The following is an 18747-nucleotide window of genomic DNA, read 5'->3' as shown; positions in this document are numbered from 1 at the left end:
ACCATTCCTTCATCCCTACTCCTGACTCCCGTCTACAGCTGCTGGTTACGCCCAAGGTACAAACAGTTCCTGGAAGCAGTCCAGCATACGTGGGCACCCCAAGTCACACACCCATTCACACCATCTGGGCAATTTAAAAATAGGGCCAAATGGAGCATTTAGCCTGATCTGTCCTGCCAAGATCAGGAAATTGACTCTAAAAGGTTAGATGATTAAGATCATTGCACCAGCAGTCTAGGATGTCAGTAATGAATAAAGATTCTTGCAGAATGAATTTATCCTGACTTTGTTGATGGCATTCAAGTTCTGACTCTACATGAACAGCCTCAGGAATTCCCAGATTTTTCTTCTCCATCATTCAGGGTTACTGTGTGCATTTATGTGCTGTATGCTGCGCGCAAAGGCCCCCAAGCCAAGGGGCTGGAGGGGGCTGAAAACCAGTAGGATCCCCTTAAGCTACTCACCTGCAAGAGCTATGTCCACTGGGAGAGAACACCTTTCTCTAATGGCCACACATATGGGCTGCTGAGGCGCTGATAGGATGCTTGGCTCTCTGCCCTTGGTTACTGATCTCTCTATAGAATAAATTAGGTCTTCATTCTCGAAACAGGAATTATCCAGGATGAGCAAGAGTTAAAAATCAACCAAAAAAAGTGGAATGATTCTTAATACAATAAAAATTTCTCTCTTGGGTCCCTTCTTGAGTCTTTTCTGCGCAGTTTAATTCAGTTGGTTGATTTTTCCTGAAATGCATCTTGATGGGCTTGAGGGGGAGGTTGTTTTTTAGGAGTAATGTGAGAAAGAGCTTCCTGGCTCAGATCTCAGAAGAAAAAAAATCTGTGACCTGGGAAACACTAGGTTTGGAATTCGTTGTGGGGATGTCCTTGGAACTTTTCAGTTAATGGCAGAGTCTACTCTTACTTTATAGTTATCAGTGTGTGAGGGGTTTAGACTAAATAACCTCAAGTCTGATACTTATAATAGTTTTCATATTCTTTATTATAACTCTGCCCCAAATAAATGCCATTGTTTTGGGGTTTTGCCCACCATCACATTCCTGTTTTATAGATATAAATATTTTATGTTTGATATTTGTCAGTAAGGATTATTTGAATACACCTACAATTTCGTATAACTCTTAAATTCAACAATTTAGTACCAAGGTTTTCCATCACTTTCTTTTAAGAAAATAATGAATTTTATTCATAAGTTTAGGCTAGAACTCATGAAAAATTTTTGGAACTTGTGGGCTTTTTTGTGAGTTTAGTTTAAAAAGCACCTTCACATGATAACATAAGAAACTATTACATCATTTTTAGAGTTTGTCATTCTACAAATAATAATTTTCTTTCTTTCTTTTCTTTTTTTTTTCTTTTTTGAAAGTGTGAGCAGTGGGGAGGGGCAAGGGAGAGGGAGAGAGAGAATCGTAAGAATTCGCGCTCCACTGAGCACGAAGCCTGGATGCAGGGCTTACTCTCACGACCCTAAGACCATGACCTGGGTCAAAATCAAGAGTCGGACGCTTAACAGAGTAAGTCACCAGGCACCCCTGAAATAATAAACTACCTGATGATATAAACTTTATATTATTTAGTCTCCCATGCTGAACTCTGTCTTGAATATGACAGGTGCTTGGGTGATCTTAACTGAATGAATAAATGATGGATGAATGAATATCTTTTATGTGATTAAATATCTGCAAGCTGTTTTGGTCTTTGACAGGTTAGATGAACTGACTACTATGAAAAGACTTGGGAAGATTGGGGACTACTGATGAAGATTCAGCATTTCTTAAATTGGTGAAATGTATTCTCTTAGTATATACATTTTCAGACATTGTTCAAACATTCAGAAGCAATGCCCATTTCCCCCTCCTTGGCAACAAACAGAACTTTAATTGTGTTCAGGTATCTCCCCTCCACGTGTTTCTGGGGAGTTCCAGGAAGTGGATAATGATTGGTTTAAGCCAGAAAAGTGGTCCTATCTTCTGATTCGTGACTGTCCTAAGCAGGGATACGTGACAGTATTCTGACCAATAGCTGTGGCAGTGTGTTCTAAGTTTTCCCTTGCTCTTAAAAAAAATGTCTGCGGAAATAAAAAGTCTCTTTTCTGCTTCAGAGTGTTGTGTCTGTAAGCGGCCTCTGAAACAGTCATTTTAGGACTGTGAGGGGAGTTAGCCTGAGAAGAACTTGCTGAGGTAGACAGAGCAGGAAGAGGGATGGGACCCAGGTTCTGATGACATTGTTGAGCTGCAGATTGAACCAACACTGAAGCTGTTCTTTCTTCAACTTCTTGTCATGTGAGACAATAAGTAGCTCTGTTATTTAAGGTATTTTAGTTGGATTTTCTATTTTGTGAATCTTAAAGCATATAACTAGTAATTCGATCTTCGTGCTTACTGATATTCATAAATACTCATAGATTATATTATTTGCGGATCCACAGACCTTGACTCAATAGTATCTTGTGTTGTTGATCTGCTCAATAATTAGTCTCTGATAACTCTGAATAACTAAATGTTACTACCACACTCAGGACAGTATTCATATCTGCTGACATGTGAAACTTGGGACGCTTGCTTCCTCAAACATACTACCCATTGGGGTGTTATAGATTGTAGAATAGCAGAAGATACAAGACCCCCACAAGAGATCAGTAAGATGTTCTCCTTCTCTTCCTTCTATTATATGAACTAATAAAAAGGGGCACCTCTTGGAAGGAGTCTCGGAAATTCATAGTTATTTTTGAATTCAATATATATGTGAAGACCAGGAACATTGGCTTACTTCCTTGCAGTATAGACATTACACACCAGTAAAGCCTTTCAAGATTCTTCTAGCTGAGTGGTCTTGTTCTATTCCTGTATTTCTTAATACTCCTTAAATTCTAGGGACCAGTAAGAGAGGGAGGTCATAGAAGGTGTAAAACAATAAATATTTAAAAAACATATTAAATTAAAAAAAATCAAAGTATACTTTATTAAAAATATAAATTAAAAATTATATTTAAAATTTAAAATTAATTTAGGCTAGTGGGTTAAAATTAAGGGAAAAAAGTCCCTCTTTCTTTTAATGAAATCTTATCAGAAGATCAAAGTAGATTTACCTGGCTTGACCCTGACTGATTCAGTTTCTCTTAGCTTCTGGCAGTGGTTACTCAGGTAAGACTGATTTTCCTTGGGATGACACATGAACTTCTAGAGTGACTTTGGGATTTCAGAGAGGAAGCCATGTGTCCTGTGAAAAGAATGCACACTGACCACGCATGTGTTCATTATAGTGATAGACACTGAGAAGGACAGAGTGGTTTAACACATAATCTTGACCTCAGAAACTTATGATCTGGTTGGGGAAATAACTGGTCATAAATAATAGATACTAAGCTCTGATGAAATGATACAGGATTCAAATTCAGAGGTGAAAGGTGAGTGTGGACTGGAAATTCATATCTGGCTCTTGATTGGAATGAATATTATTGTATATGCATCTTCTCAGCCTTGTGTGAAGTAGGAATGCTTTGAGGAGGAGTGTTGACATTTTTAATTTTTATTGTCAATTTGCTTTGCATAGGGGTCCTACTGATGTTCGAGAGAGGCTCTCATCCCATTTGTTCCCAGTAATACAGTGTTATCAACACTTTTGATCTTTGTCAATTTGATAGTTCAAAAGTGATATCTTACCACTGAATTAATTTGCATTTCCTTTTTTATGAATCAGATTCATTATCTTTTCACATGGTTAAGAGTAATTTATATCTTATTTTTCGTGACCTGTCAATTCATATTTTTTGTTCATTTCTTTTAGCTATTCTATTGCCTTTTAATTTAAGACCCTTTAAGGAAACTCGCCTTTTGGTTGTAACAGCTTCATTTTAGTGAGGAAAGAGGTAAGCTGTTGATTCATTGTTTATTTTTCCATATCTAGGAAACACTCATTTGGTGCCTGCCCTGAACTTGGCACGGGAGCTAGAAATAACCCCCATCTTCAGAAAGCTTCCAAGTTATGGGAGATACAGTATATTTCCCATGTTTTATTGATATATTATAAATAAGTTTTAGGGAGATATTGGAGCTCAAGGGTACAGCACCATTTAACCCATGGGAAGAGTTGGGGAGACTCAGGAAAGTATTTGTGGAGCATATGACGTAACCAAATCTTAAAGGACAAGGGAGACTTGGCCAGAACACAGAAAAGAGATTTATATTTCAGGTAGAGAGGCCAACTTGTACAAAAACACAAGCACAGTGCCTTTGAGGAGTTCAGTATGTGAATTCAGAGCAGCTGGAGGGCAGGTTAAATGTGGGAGAGAGTAAGAGTTGAGAGGGGCATGGGGCTGACATCATATTGTAACAAACTCTTGCCAAGAAATTCAGAGTTTATTCCAAGGGCACTGGAAAGCTAAATAAATAAATAAATAAACATTTACATATATTTTAATATATATCTTCACTTTAAATTATTATAATTTATAATTAATAACCTTACATTATGGAAAGCCACAAAATGAAAACTAAAAGTCTTCCACTTCCTTGTCCCTTCCCTTAGTTCTGGTCTTCAGTTTTTACAGTTTCTATTTATTTTCATAATAAATAAGTTTATGTTCTGGGGCGCCTGGGTGGTTCAGTGGGTTAAGCTTCTACTTTTGGCTCAGGGCATGATCTCAGAGTCCTGGGATTGAGCCCCGCGTCAGGTTCTCTGCTCAGCGGGGAGTCTGCTTCCCCCCCTCTCTCTGTCTGCCTCTCTGCCTACTTGTGATCTCTCTCTGTCAAATAAATAAATAAAATCTTAAAAAATATGTTTATATTCATATTTCTTGATTTGTCAAACTTCACAGTACTTATGGACTCTCCACAGGGAAAGATGAAGAATTAGCTCACTTCCATTAACTCCCACCCTCCCAATTTTTTGCAAGAGTCTTAAGCATACGAGGGACCTAATTAGATTAGCATTTTGGAGAGTTTTGCTAGCATGCAAAGGGTGCTCTAGTAGCTGCTGTAGTAATTGGGGCAAGAATGTGGGATGGAGGGTGGGGTTAGTGAAAGGTACTTGGAAAGGTTAGGATGGAAGCTCACTAGGAGATATTAGAGGGAGGGAGAGGGTGCTCTTTGGGTGCTAACGTGTGCTACACCAGGTGGTACTTACACTGAGAAAGGGATGCAGGAGGAGACAGAGATTTTAGTGGGAAAGGAAGATGATGAATTTCACTTTGGTTATGTTGAATTTGACATGTTTCTGGGAATCGAGGTAGAGATGCCTTCTCAGGCAGCTGGACACAGAACTGTGGTACTCAGGAGTCAGACCTGGGCCAGGAGATAGATTTTTGAGTCAGACATCAATCCATTCATTCATTTTCTCATTTATTCCTTCAACACATATTTATTGAGTATGTTCTATGAGCTACATGTTGGGTATAAAATGGCGACAGCAGACAAGTCTCTTTACTTCATGGATCTTTCAGAGAGGCGGGAGATAGACAGTAACACAAAAACTTACAAAAATATGCATAATTACAGATTGAGGTAGGTGCTGCGAAGAAAAGAATATGGTTTATGAGATAGAATAACAGCATAAAACAAACCTGAACTGGGCGGCAGGGGGAGTAATATGGGGGTAGGTAAGGTTTCTCTGTTGGACCTGCAGAGTGCAGAGCATTAAGGGGGTCTTTAAACAGGGGGCCTTTTCTATTAGAAGTCATAGGCAGACCAAACCCTAATCTTCATGGAGCTCGGGATAAAGTACCAACAGATGGAGGGACCAGAAAATACCTAAACATCATAAATCAAGACAACAAAGTGTTAATAAATATGTTCTATTCCCTTACTGGGACAAATATACCTTCATGATGATAAAATAGAAAAATATGTGTGAAGACCAAGAGTTAGCAGGTGTCAAGGACAACTGAATTTGTCACACATGACTCGGTCTTCTGTTAATGGGCTGAGATGTCTGGATGAGCAGTCAGATTAAAACACAGAGCATGCTCTGTTTAGATTTTAAACACAGTTTGTGTATGTATTATTGACTATAATGTTGAATGAGACAACTTACAATGAATTATCATTGTAATTCATTGTAATTCTTCATCTAAATTGAGATTGTGCCTCGATCTCGAATGGTCAGAAAAGAGTCTATAGAGAAATTAGTTTCAGGATAATTTATGGGTGAATCTTCTTCATATCTATTTCTTTATATTTTATTACAATGCCCATTTGTTGTATTTTTCACATGGAGTTTTTTTCTCATTTAGAAGAATAATTTATTCTGAAATAAAAATACTCTAAGTTTCTTTTAAAAAGAAGACATCCACACTTAGATTTATTTCTTTTTATAATATGTAACAAGTAATAGTCCATACCAAATTAGTGTAGCCAGAACAAGTATGGAAGTAATTAATTTTTCTAACAAGACCACAATTTGTTTTTTATTCAAGGATCTTCTGTTATTTCATTTCATTCTTCTAGTGGATTCTAAGGTCTAAGGTAACTCTAATTGCTTTAACAGTATCTAGTTGGATTCCCATCATGTGTTTAAAAACAGTTGTAAAGTCAAATTTACTGTTTCATGAAGGTTTCTGTCTTTTGGCAAATCCATAAAGTATTGCGCATAGTCTTTCAATTTTTTCAGAGAAAGTTATCACTCACAGCATATTTGAAGTCATATCTCTATAGTGCGAAATACAAACAATGGATCTTATATGACCTCTGTATTTTGGACCAAAATTCTGGCTTGCTTACATTTTTCTTTCCAACCATGTTAGCCTTATTCTCATAGACTTTCTTTTGACTATTGAAAAATTATTAAGATTATTTTATTTATTTCTTTTGAAGATTTAACCAAATGGTAATAATGTTTTTATAAATATTGTATACTTCATGATTCTACAGTGTAATGTCCATTTAGTTGCCCACACAATTGAGGTGGGTGCTAAGATGTGCCATCCAGATTCTCTGCAGGACCCAGCCCTTCATTTCTGAGGTATTGGAGTGCTTGCTTCTGATGGTACCCTTTCTAGGAATTGCTCTTTGCTGATGGCAATTACTTTACCCAGAGTTATACCTTCTCCCTTAGGACAGCCTTTGTTTAGTGGTTGGTCAATTTGAAAGTTCCACCATTGAGAGAGTTCAGAAGGGCCAACCATCTCTGCTCCAGAACTTCTAGTAGTATTGACTGAGTCTTCTGTTAAAACAGCAACTGCATCACAGTTTGGTTTCTCCCTGTGCTCAATCGTAATTCCTTCATTGCTCTCCCTTACTGAGTATTTTTTTTTTCCCCCTGTAAAAGCTCTAATATATTCTGAGTCTCAGAGTTTGGTCCCTGGAAACCTAACCTATGATACTAAAGAGTCAACTTCAGTCTTCATACATGTTGTTTAGGCTTACAGATACATAATTTTTGGAGTCTTTTTAATTGTTTAATATTGCAAAATATTCCAAAATATTATGTGACCTTATTGCAAATATGTGCTAATTTTTGAGCACCTCTGGAACCAGAAACTAGAACTGAAAGAGAAGCAAGAAAAAGGCTGTTTAGTAGTAGTGGGAAGTGATATCTTGTTTTAAAAGGGTCTATTGAATTTATACTGAGAGGAAAAACTTAACGGGTTAATTTTTATTTTGATGAAAAGTTCCTGGCATTCAATTATTCTCAAAACTTGGAAGCAGAGTCTGCATCTGAAATGGGCAGAGGTGCAACCTACAACCTTTCATAGCATTCACCCAGCATTTTGTGGTCATAGGATAAGAGATGTAGAAAAGCATTTCCTGCACCCTGATACGCAGGATCCTCAAGACAGAAAATGTTTTCCTGTGGTGTTTTCAGAGTGAGAAGAAAACAAAGCACCCTAGAGAGTACCAACAGCTAAGGAAAGGACTGAGAGAGGAAAACCTGCAGAGACTTAAAGGAGCTTCTGGAGAGGAAGGGAGTAGAACTGTTAGGTTGAATCATGTGAAATTGCTAATATTTGACATTTTAAAAATTAGTACATAATTCTTTGAAAGAATAGTTTTAGGCTTACTGCAAAATGAGGTGAAAAAGTAGAGAGAGAGATCCCATATGTATATACATGGGGAGGGTCCTGTGCCCCCAACAGCCTTCTCCACAGTTAACATCTCCCACCAGACTGGCACATTTATTACAATCACCATTGTAATAAATGGGGAAACACCTTTGATGCATCATTATTGATCGAATCCATAGTTCACATGAGGGTTCGTTCTTGGTGTTGTACATTCCATGGGTTTTAACAAATATATAGTGATGTGTATTCATCATTATAACATACGGAATAGTTTCACTGTGCTAAAAAAATTTCCCTGCATTCTGCTATCATCTTTTTCTTTCTTGGCTATTTGACTATTTTTGAACTAAAAATACAGTTATGAGAAAACATTACATTTACTCTAAAGAAGAAGGAAGTTCTAAGTCTGACAGTGTGGTCAGCAGTGGTCATTAGGGGAGATGAGGGATGAAATCAGCTCTTTGGATTTAGCCTGGGGCTAAATCTTTGCGGCCTGGGTAAGACTACTTACAGTGAAACAGTAGGGGTGGAAGTGAAATCCTAGCCAAAAAAAATTGTGATCGGACAGGGAAAAATGGTAAATCAAGAGAGTAGAACTTCTGGCATGAAATTTCCTTCTGAAGAGCAGTCTCTTGGCACCTGAGCTCCTTTACTGGTCTGGGAGCTTCTTGATTGTATCTCCAAAGTTCAGCACACTATGTAGTAACTGGTTCATGGCAGACCCTCTAATGTCTGTTGATTTGTAAGCAAGAGGGAAATAATTAGGTAAAGGAAAGTTTGGTTGTTGTTGTAAGAAGGCAAATATTTAAGCTGTTTAAGGAAACAGGACAACTGGTAGAAAGGCAGAAATGGAAGCTGAAGGAATAAGAGAAGTCATAGATGATGAAAGATCTTTAAGCAATGGGGTGAGATGATAGTGCTGGGGAACGGGATCTAGGGCTGGGTAGAGCCGTGAATCTTGGTCTGGAGAGAGATTCTGGTCACCTTTCACTCATACATACATGTACAGAGAGCCCTGAGCATTCATTTCTTTTAGAGGATGGGGAAAAACCATTTCAACCATCCAATCCTGACCTTTTCGCTGCACTATGTGCTGAATAGAAAGGAATGGACTAAGTGGGATTTGTTTTCTGCAAAGCGGGATTTGTTTTCTGCAAAGCTTCGATTCTTCTCTTCGTGCAAAATGTGCAGGATGACTTGATATCAGAGGGGCAAAGACAAATCATCAGAGCTTGCACTATATTCTTTTACATGTGGGGAGAGCTATTTCCCACGTAGATCAGCTGGTTCTTTGAGGGTTGTTGCCTATGTCTACAAATAGTACTGAAAGGTGTGAATGTTCTCTCCTCACTCTGTACCCCTGTTTCCATTCTGTTATTTACTGGTATGTAACAAACCATCCCAAACTTAATGGCATATAACAGCAACAGCAATAACAACAACAACAACAACAATATTATTATTATTATTGTCTCTTACTGTTTGAGAGTTGACTAGGTTCAACTTGTTGAGTGGGCCTCTGGAGCTTCTTGAAAGCTTGAAAGCTTCCAGGCTTTCCAAAGTTTTCCAAGGCTTTACAACTTGAAGGCTTCCTCATATAGTCTGGCAGCTGATGTTGCTGTCTGGCTAGGATTTCAGGGGATGTTATTAGCTGGAAGCTGTTGGCCAACATGGACCCTCTCCATAGATTCCTAATCGTATAGCAGCTGGAGGCCAAAGGCAAGGATCCCTCAAGAGATCCAGCAGAAGCAGTTTGCCTTAGAGGTTAGAAGTGAGTCACTGAGACCAACCCATTTTTAAGGAAGGAGAATTAAACTCTATCTCAAGGTGGGAGGAGGGGCAGTGAAACAAAGCATGGCAAAGGGGAAAGGGTCTAACATTTGGAATCAGGAGACTTGACTTGGTGGGTAGTTTGCTATGTAAGCTCACTTTAACACTATATTCTCTTAAGCTTGCAGATGAAGATGCCAAAATATAGTATCAGTGTTTGCTGGGACTCCTTCATCTGCATTCAGTATCTGTGTAGCCTCTATTATCTCTAAATTCCTTCCAAATGTCATGAATATATGTGTAGCTTTCCATATATTCAAGAAGTTAATATTTGAATCTTCAATAGTAATGTATGGCCTATGTTTCGAGAATGCTTACAAGCACCAAGCACTGTAACGTGTCCATTATATACATAGCTTTACCCAATCTTCACAACTTTTCTATGTGATTGGCTCCATTATTTTGTCCCTTTGAGATATAATGAAACTAAGGCTTAGAGAATTTAAGTGGGTTGTTAAGGATTCAGACTCAGGGAATCTATTTCCAGAGCCACTTTTTTTTTTTTTTTAAAGGAATCAACAAATACTCATTTTATTATATTTTAACATACAATAAGATACTATATCATCCATATATTACTGAATTAATATAAAATATTAATGTATATAATTATAGTATATTCTATCATAAATAGCAATATACTTATGAATATGTAAGTATGTAAATATGGAGATATATGGTATATTCACATTGTAGTTCATGGTATATTCCAGAGCCACTTTCTTAACCATTTTGTTTTATGTAGTCTCTTCCAACTTGTGCAACTCATCAGTGCCCTTGACTTGTGATAATTTCTTAGGTGTGAATCTGAGACTTTTTTCCCCATGAGGTTCACCTGTGGAGACAAGTCACTTACCTAGCGAATGAGCTATGCTAGGAATTGCTTGAATATTGCAGGTTCCAAGGTGCTTACCACTGCCAACTCCTTCACATTTTTGCTAGCAACTATATAGTCAAATTCTTTCAACCCTCTGTGACTAAGCTTAGGGACCTTGAGGGTAGGGTACGTATGTGTAGGAGGGCTAAGGAGCACATGCTGACCTGACTGAGCCTGAATTTTTAAAATCTATTCCTATTTATCTGAATCCACAGTCTCCTCTGTTAGTCCTTAATATAGCCCTTGCTACCATCCAGCCCCGGTGTCTTCCTCCTTGGGCAGTTGGCAACCCCAATATCAAGGCCACACTTTGTAACTAACTGCTAGATAATTTTCCAAAGAAGGAAAGGACTGACTAGGCAAGCAAAGAGTTTCTCATCTCTAAAGGGAAGATAGGTGGATGATCATTTATTAAATATATAGGAATTAAGCAAGTAAATAAATAAGACGATAGCTACCATTTATTTGGTGCTAAGCACAATGTTAAACTTCTTAAACATATAACCTTCTATGTTCATGATGAACCTGAACACTATTTTCAGCATTTTTCATTTGAGGGAACTGAGACCCAGGGAAGTAAAGTAACTGGTCTAAGGCCATGTGTCAAGAAGTAGCAAAGTCAGCCATTTTCTCCAACTTCAAAGCAACCTTTCTTTTCACTAGTGCTTGTGTCAGTCTTGTTGTGGGCTAGGTGCTGAAATCATCGTGACCTTCAGAACTCTTCTAATTCAGAGATTCTACAATTCGATGAGCTTTTGTGTCAAGGCATGAAATCATACTGTATGAGTTTTCCTTCCCACTTGTTTTTCTTTTCTTCATTTTTCCGGGGTGGGGGGTGGGGAGTAGTCCAGAATTTGAAGTGATTAATACATCTTCATAACTCTTCTAACAAACAAGTGAATACGTGGTTTTCACACTCAAATCCAAGGTTGTTTTCTGACTGTAGATGGGTCTTTGCAGAATGTAGTCATTTATAAATTAGCTGGAGCTTGTGCCTGTTTGCCCTAGCTGGAGTGGAGAAAATGAGCCATGAGGGTCTGTGGGAGTGTGGGGGTCGTGCTGGGGGAGGTGTGGGCAATATTTTGAAACACAAACTACCACAGTCACAAATATGTTACACCTGGGTGGCCTCTGGGTGTTTGGGAAGGATTACAAGTACTAAGTATAATACAAAAGGAAAAAAAGCAGGGCAGGGGAGTTGGGTTTGGCCCAAGAAGTTACGATCTGACTCATAGAAGCATGAAAACATTTGAGAGAAGGGGAAGGTGTGTGCTTTAGACAGATATGAATGGACACACACAGGACAGCAAATTTGTGACTTTGAGAGCGTGTTGGAACTTTTTCATGCCCCAGATTAGGAACTGAGTGTCACTTATATTGTGCTAAGGCCTAAAAGGTACTAAATGAAAAAAACTTACTATGCATTCTGTCTTTATATTTGCATGTAAACCAATGCCTATTGAACCTCATGTTGTATAGTGCTGGCGCCTAAACTACTGTGTAACTCAAAACTTGAAAAACTGAGATGGTGGGTGTGGAAAATCTGCAGCAAAGGAACCTACAACTAAGACTTCATTTCATACTGCTATTTCATAAGAAAGAATAAATAAATATAAATTATGATGTTGATTATTTATCTTTACGAAACCCTGTTTTGTAGGTCAGAAAGTATAATTACAGTATAACTCATGCTTTTGATTCCTTTTAATAATTTGTTCTCTTGTATTCCTTTTTTTTAAAAAAAAAAGGTTTTATTTATTTATTTGTTTAGAGCACTCATGCAGATGGGGGTAGGCGCAGAGGGAGAGGGAGCAAGAGAATCTCAAGCAAGCTTCCCACTGAGTATTGAGCCTGACTCAAGACTCTCACAGCTCTGAGACCATGACTTGAGCTGAAACCAAGAGCTGGATGCTTAACTGAGTGAGCCACCCAGGCATCCTCGATCCCTTGCATTCTTCTTCTTCTTCTTCTCCTTCTTTTTAAGATTTTTTGGTCTGTTTATTTATTTGAGAGAGAAAGGGAGAGAGGCCACAAGCAGGGGGAGCAGCAGGCAGAGAGAGAGGGAGAAGCAGGCTCTCCACTGAGCAGGAAGCTTGATGTGGGACTCAATCCTAGGACCTTGGGATCATGACCCGAGCCAAAAGCAGATGCTCAACTGACTGAGCCACCCAGGTGCCTCTTCCTTACTTTCTTATATGCTATAATATATCATATAGAATGGGCTTACCCATGTAGTTTTTGCTCCAACAAAACAGTATTTTGGAAAATCTATTATTCTCTGTCTATTGATAGATTTCTAGCATAAAAAAAATTAACATGTCCTAAGAGTAACAAAATGGAAGAGGATGGGCAAAAGATAAAGTTGTGTTTGCTAGAGATAGCATTTTGCAAAAAGAAAACAGACAGGGTTCAAAAAATTTGGGGAAACACTACAGATAATATTCCCTTCAGATAGTGACCATGTACATTAGCACATTAAATGTTCTGAGAAGTCTTGTAATTAAAAAACTGATCCACCTTTTTAAAAAATTCAAGTATTGTTGACATACAATGTTACCTTAGTGTCAGGTGTATAACATAGCGATTTGACAACTCTATAGGTTGTGTTAATGATCTCCAAAAACTGATTTACTTTTTAGATAAATGTTTCCCAACTAATTTTGATCTTTCCACCTATTTTTAACACACTATAATTATTAGTAACTCATAAAAATAGTATTCTGCATCACATTTTGGGATGCTGGTTTAGGATTCTTTTTGTTTCTGTCCTTGGCCTCTACAGAAGGTTGCTAATACTTGTCTTACCCAGTGTGAAGCTGAGAATTAAAATAATAGCAACAAAACTAAAGTTGAATGTTACAATTCAGCTTATGAAACGCTGCCACATATACTTTCTCTGTGAATCTTCATGGCAGCACTCTAAGGTAGACATATTGTTCCAATTTTGTAGATGACCAAGCACAGAGAGTTGAAGTGGTTGTTATGGTAGCACATGCACTAGAGAAAGGAGTTGAACCTTAGCCTTCTGCATCTTAAGGACAGACCCATACTCACTGTACTATTAGAAAAATTTTAAATGAATCTGTATACTTAATTGAGCATATGTAACTGGCTGAGAGGGAGAGGAAAGAGAAGGGTACAATTATGTAAATATCAGTGAAGGTCCTAGTCTTTCTCTGGACAACCAGCACTCCCTGCTGGAGCAGATGTGTGGATGTGGAGAGTTTTCTTGCTCTCTTTAGGCTGGTATTTTGCCCCAGGGGTTGCCCTAAAGGAAGACCAAAATAGTTTAAGGAGAATAGAGTAGGCTGGGCTACTCTGGAAATTCAGACCAATGGGTGCAGAATCCATCCATCTTCAATATCTCCAATGGATGCTGGAAATAAATGGTTTATTTTGTTTATTGACATGGATTTCATAATGACTCCATGTTTATCATGATTTGAATGATTCAGTTAACATTCTTTTTAACTAAGCACTTTAATCATTGGGAAGAAAGGACACAGCACCATGACAGAACTGCAGAATATTTTATCCCTGCATTTGGTAATTGGATCATGGATTAAAAACAAGGGCAATAGAATTTGTCAGTTCCCAGAAATATTTCTAAATAGTCACAGCCAAAAGTTTTAACAAGCATTCTCAATGGCATGTGAAATTAGAAATTTCACAATACTGTTCTCAAAATCAAATCAAAGTTTTAATCTCTAATGCATATGCATGTGACTCTATGTGCATGTGTGGTTGTATGATCCTATGACCACGCAAAGCACAATATAGTTAGACTACAGGAGCTTCATGAGAAACCTAATTTTAAGGTCAGCTATTGAATTCAAGGGTGGGAGATCTTTTGATAATACAAATCAAGAAACAATCATAAACAAGAAAAAAGACTTATAAATAAAAGAGGGGAGAAATTCAGGTCACAACATGCCCAGAAGCCATACTTTTTTCTTCCTTCAAGTAAAGGATCTCTAAAAATATAATCTTTATAGATACAGAGAACATTTTTTAAAGATATATTTTGTAGGAGACTATTTGCTGATAATATTCCAGAACAATTCTCTGTTAGAGCTTTACTGAATTTTTCTGAATTTTCAGCATTTGCCTGGGTAATGATGCATAGGAACATAATGAGCTATACCAATCTAGACAAAATTAATGAAGCAAGTGGTTGAACTGGAAAGTATAGGTGAAAATGGAAGTTCTAGCAGGTGAAGAAATTGGGAATGTGTTGTAAACATGTTGCTATTAGATTTGCTATCTAATATCAATATCAGCATGGGGTATGGATCAATATATTTAATTGACATCAGTGTGATCAGAGGATCAAGACAGAAGACTATAGTTGGGACTAGAATCCTGAGGGTTTCATCAATAACCTTTGCTCTAGGATTTCATTCAGGCGAGAACCAAAGACAGCCTGGCTTTAGGAGCAAATTACTCAATCACAAGACGTTTCCTTGGCTGTCTAGGGCTGATACAGGGGCTCAACTACATGATCCAAACCTGCTTTGGGGGAGTCTGGGTGGCTCAATCAATTAAGCGTCCGTCTTTGGCTCAGGGTACTTGGATTGAGCCCCAGTACCCCCATCTGCCAGCCATGTTCTGTTTTGCATGCTCTGCTCTCTTTCTCTCTCAAATAAATAAATAAATGAATAAATCTTAAACAAACAAACAAACAAAACCCAGGCTTATTCTGTCTTCCCATGCCACCATCTTTCTTATGTGGCTATTGTCTCCAAGGTTGTGTATAATTTACTTCATTTTGGGGAATCATATCTATATAACACTAAGGAGAAAGGTTGAAGTGTGAGCTTGTCTTCTTCTTTTCCTTAAAAGTGTTACTTTATTATAAGCTATATCACACATACAAAATATTCCAAATAATGTACATGTAATGTGTGTACATACACATGATTCGAAGCAAAATAATATAATGAAAACCTGCAGACAACGGTCCTAGAATAAGAAAGGAAATGTAGAGCACAGCCAGTATCCTGGGAGTTTCCTGTGTTCATCTTCTATTCCGTGTCCCTTTTTCCTTATCTGAAATAAATACTGGTTTGTGTTTTGTCATTTTCTTGGTTTGCTTTAATTTTGTTATATATGTATGCATCTTTAAGCAAGGTACATTTTAGTTTTGCACGCTTTTGGCCTTTATGTAAAGAGTCATTTTACGTTTTCTTCTGCAACTTCCTTTTTTGCTCACTATTCAACCTAAGGTATTTTATTCATTAGGATGTTATTCATTTTCACTGAACTATGGTTTTCCTGTTGTTTGACTATATATCAGTCCAGTCTCCAATTTAAGTTGTGTTCTGCTTTTTCCCTATGTTAAGGGAGAAAGCTAGTATCTCCTTGTGCATGCACAGAAGATTTTCTTTAAGGAACACATACCTAGAGGCAGAATTGCTGTGTTACAAGTTATGTTAATTCCTAACCCTTGTAGATAATGGCAAATTCTTTCCAGGTATTGTATGTATCATATCAATTTTCTTTCCCACTGGCAGTGTTTAAGGTATCTGTTTCTCCACTTCCTTGCCAACATCATTATCATTTAATTTTTGTGAGTATGATGGGTATAAAATAGTATCTCAATGTGTTTTACTTTGTATTTTTCAGATTACAAATGAGTATATTTCTTCAACTTTTTCGGCTATTTATATTTTCTCTTCTGTGAAATGCCTGGACAAGGCTTTTATCCGTTTATGTGTTTTTTTTGGGCGGGGGGTGGGGTAGGTGCTGACTTCTCATTTACTTTAAGGAATTCTTTAGATTTTCTGAATTCTAGTTCCCTATTACTGATTTGTGTTACAAATACAATCTCCTATCTTGAGGTTTACCTTTGCCTGATCTTTATAGCGCCTTTGAATAAACATGGCTAAGATAAAATTGGTAATTTCTGTTTATAAGTTTTGCCCTTTGGTTTTGTGTGTTTCATGTCTCATTAAAAGTCCTCTTACCATGGAGGGTGCTGGGTAGCTCAGTTGATTGAGCAGCTGACTCTTGATTTTGGTTCAGGGCATGCTCTCGGGGTCCTAGGATCTGGCTCTGTGCTCCATACTCAGCAGGGAGCCTGCTGGACATCTCTCTTTCTCTCCCTCTCCCTTTGTGCCCCTTCTCCATGCATGCACTCTCTCTCTCTGTCTCTGTAAAATAAATACATCTTTTAAAAAATCCTCTCATCTGAGATCATAAACATATTCCCTTCCAAATATTTTTATGATTTGCTTTTCATATTTGTGCCCACAATCTATTTGAAAGTGATTTTTGAATAAAGTACAAAGTTGAGATAGTTTTATTGTTTTCCATGTAGATTCCATTTGTCCCATCATTGCACTGAAACCCAATACCACCTCTTCCTCAAGCCCCCACATGGGTATGGGTCAATTTCTCAGCTTTCTTTTTTGTTCCAACTGTCTAGTTGTCTGTTTTGCTGAGCTGACATTGTGCTCCCCTAATTGCAATAGATTTCTGGGCTTCTACATCAGCAGTACCTTACCTATTTGGTCTTCTCTATATACGCTGCTTTGTCAAGTTCCAAGAAAAATTCTCTTGGGATTTGGATTGCAGTTTCTTTGAATTTGAAGGTCAATTTGGGGAGAATTCACATGTTTATAATATTAAGTTTTCCCATCTAAATACATGGCAGAACGTTGCATGTATTTCATCTTCTAAAAAATACCATTTTACAAAGTAATAAAAATATGGTATCTGGGGTGCATGGGTGGCTCAGTCAGTTGGGTGTCTGCCATCGGCTCAGGTCATGATCCCAGAGTCCTGGGATTGAGCCCCATATGGGGCACCCTGCTCAGCGGAGAGTCTGCTTCTCTTTCTCCTGCCACTCCTCCTGGTTGTGGTTTCTCTCCCTGTCAAACAAATAAATAAAATCTTTAAAAAATATGGTATCTAGGAATGAATCTGGGAAACATATGTAATAAAGGAGAAAAAATTTATTGAAGATATATTTTCTAATGTTTTGTTAGTGGTGTACAGTAATGTAATTGGCTTTTATATATTAACCATATATCCAACAATCTTGTCAAACCCTCTTTTTAATTCTAACAATTTTTCTGGCTATTCTTTTTTGTTACATATGTTCGTATGTTATATATTCACATATGAATAATGATGACTTCTTTTTCCTTTCCAAGTCTAATATTTTTTATTCCTTTTTCCTGCTTTTTGTTGTAATTAAGAGCTTCAGTACAATGTTGAACAGAAGTGGTGAGGGCAGGCATTCCTATTTTGGTCTTTATTTAAAAGAGAAGGATTTCAATATTCACTGTTAAGCTTGATATTTGCTCTAGGTTTCTTCCTTTCTCTTCTCTCTCGCTTTCTTTCTTTCTTTCTCTTCCAATTAACTATATTCACTTCTAATCCTATGTGCTAAGGATTATTTTAAAATCACAAATGGACATTGAACTTAAACAATGTTTTTGCTATATAAAGTCAATCTTATAGCTTTTCTAGTTTTTATCTATTAATGTAGTTGTGATGCACATGAAAACATGTCACTCAGCTTTCCTGTTGCAAGGAGCATGATTGACTGTGTCCCCAACTTTGCCCTAACTTGATCTAACACTGTGTTCACATAGAGGCCCAAACTTTCTGTGGGCTGCTGCCAGCCAATGACTAAAAGGGTAAGAATTCGAATGCAGGCTATTTCTGCAAAATGTGGGACTCCCTGATGAACCATTGTGGCTTTTGGTGTTGAGTTGTATAAGTTCTTTATATATTTTAGATATTAACTCTTAATCAACTATGTCACTTTCAAATATCTTTTCCCATTTAGTAGATTATCTTTTAGTTTCATTGATTGCTGTGCAAAAGTTTTTTACTCTGATGTCATCCTAATAGTTTCTTTTTGCTTTTATTTCTAGACATATCTAGAAAAGTGTTAAAAAAAAGAAAGAACTTAAAAAAAAAGTTCTTATGGGGAAAAAAAGAGCTTTTGAAGAACTTAGTAGAAAGGAGAGAAGGAAAACATACTCCTTGGCCAGGGATTATATGAAATGATA

The sequence above is a fragment of the Mustela nivalis genome, assembly GCF_964662115.1.
Source record: "Mustela nivalis genome assembly, chromosome: 11".
NCBI classification, from domain to species: Eukaryota; Metazoa; Chordata; class Mammalia; order Carnivora; family Mustelidae; genus Mustela; species Mustela nivalis.
This window is presented reverse-complemented; position numbering follows the sequence as displayed.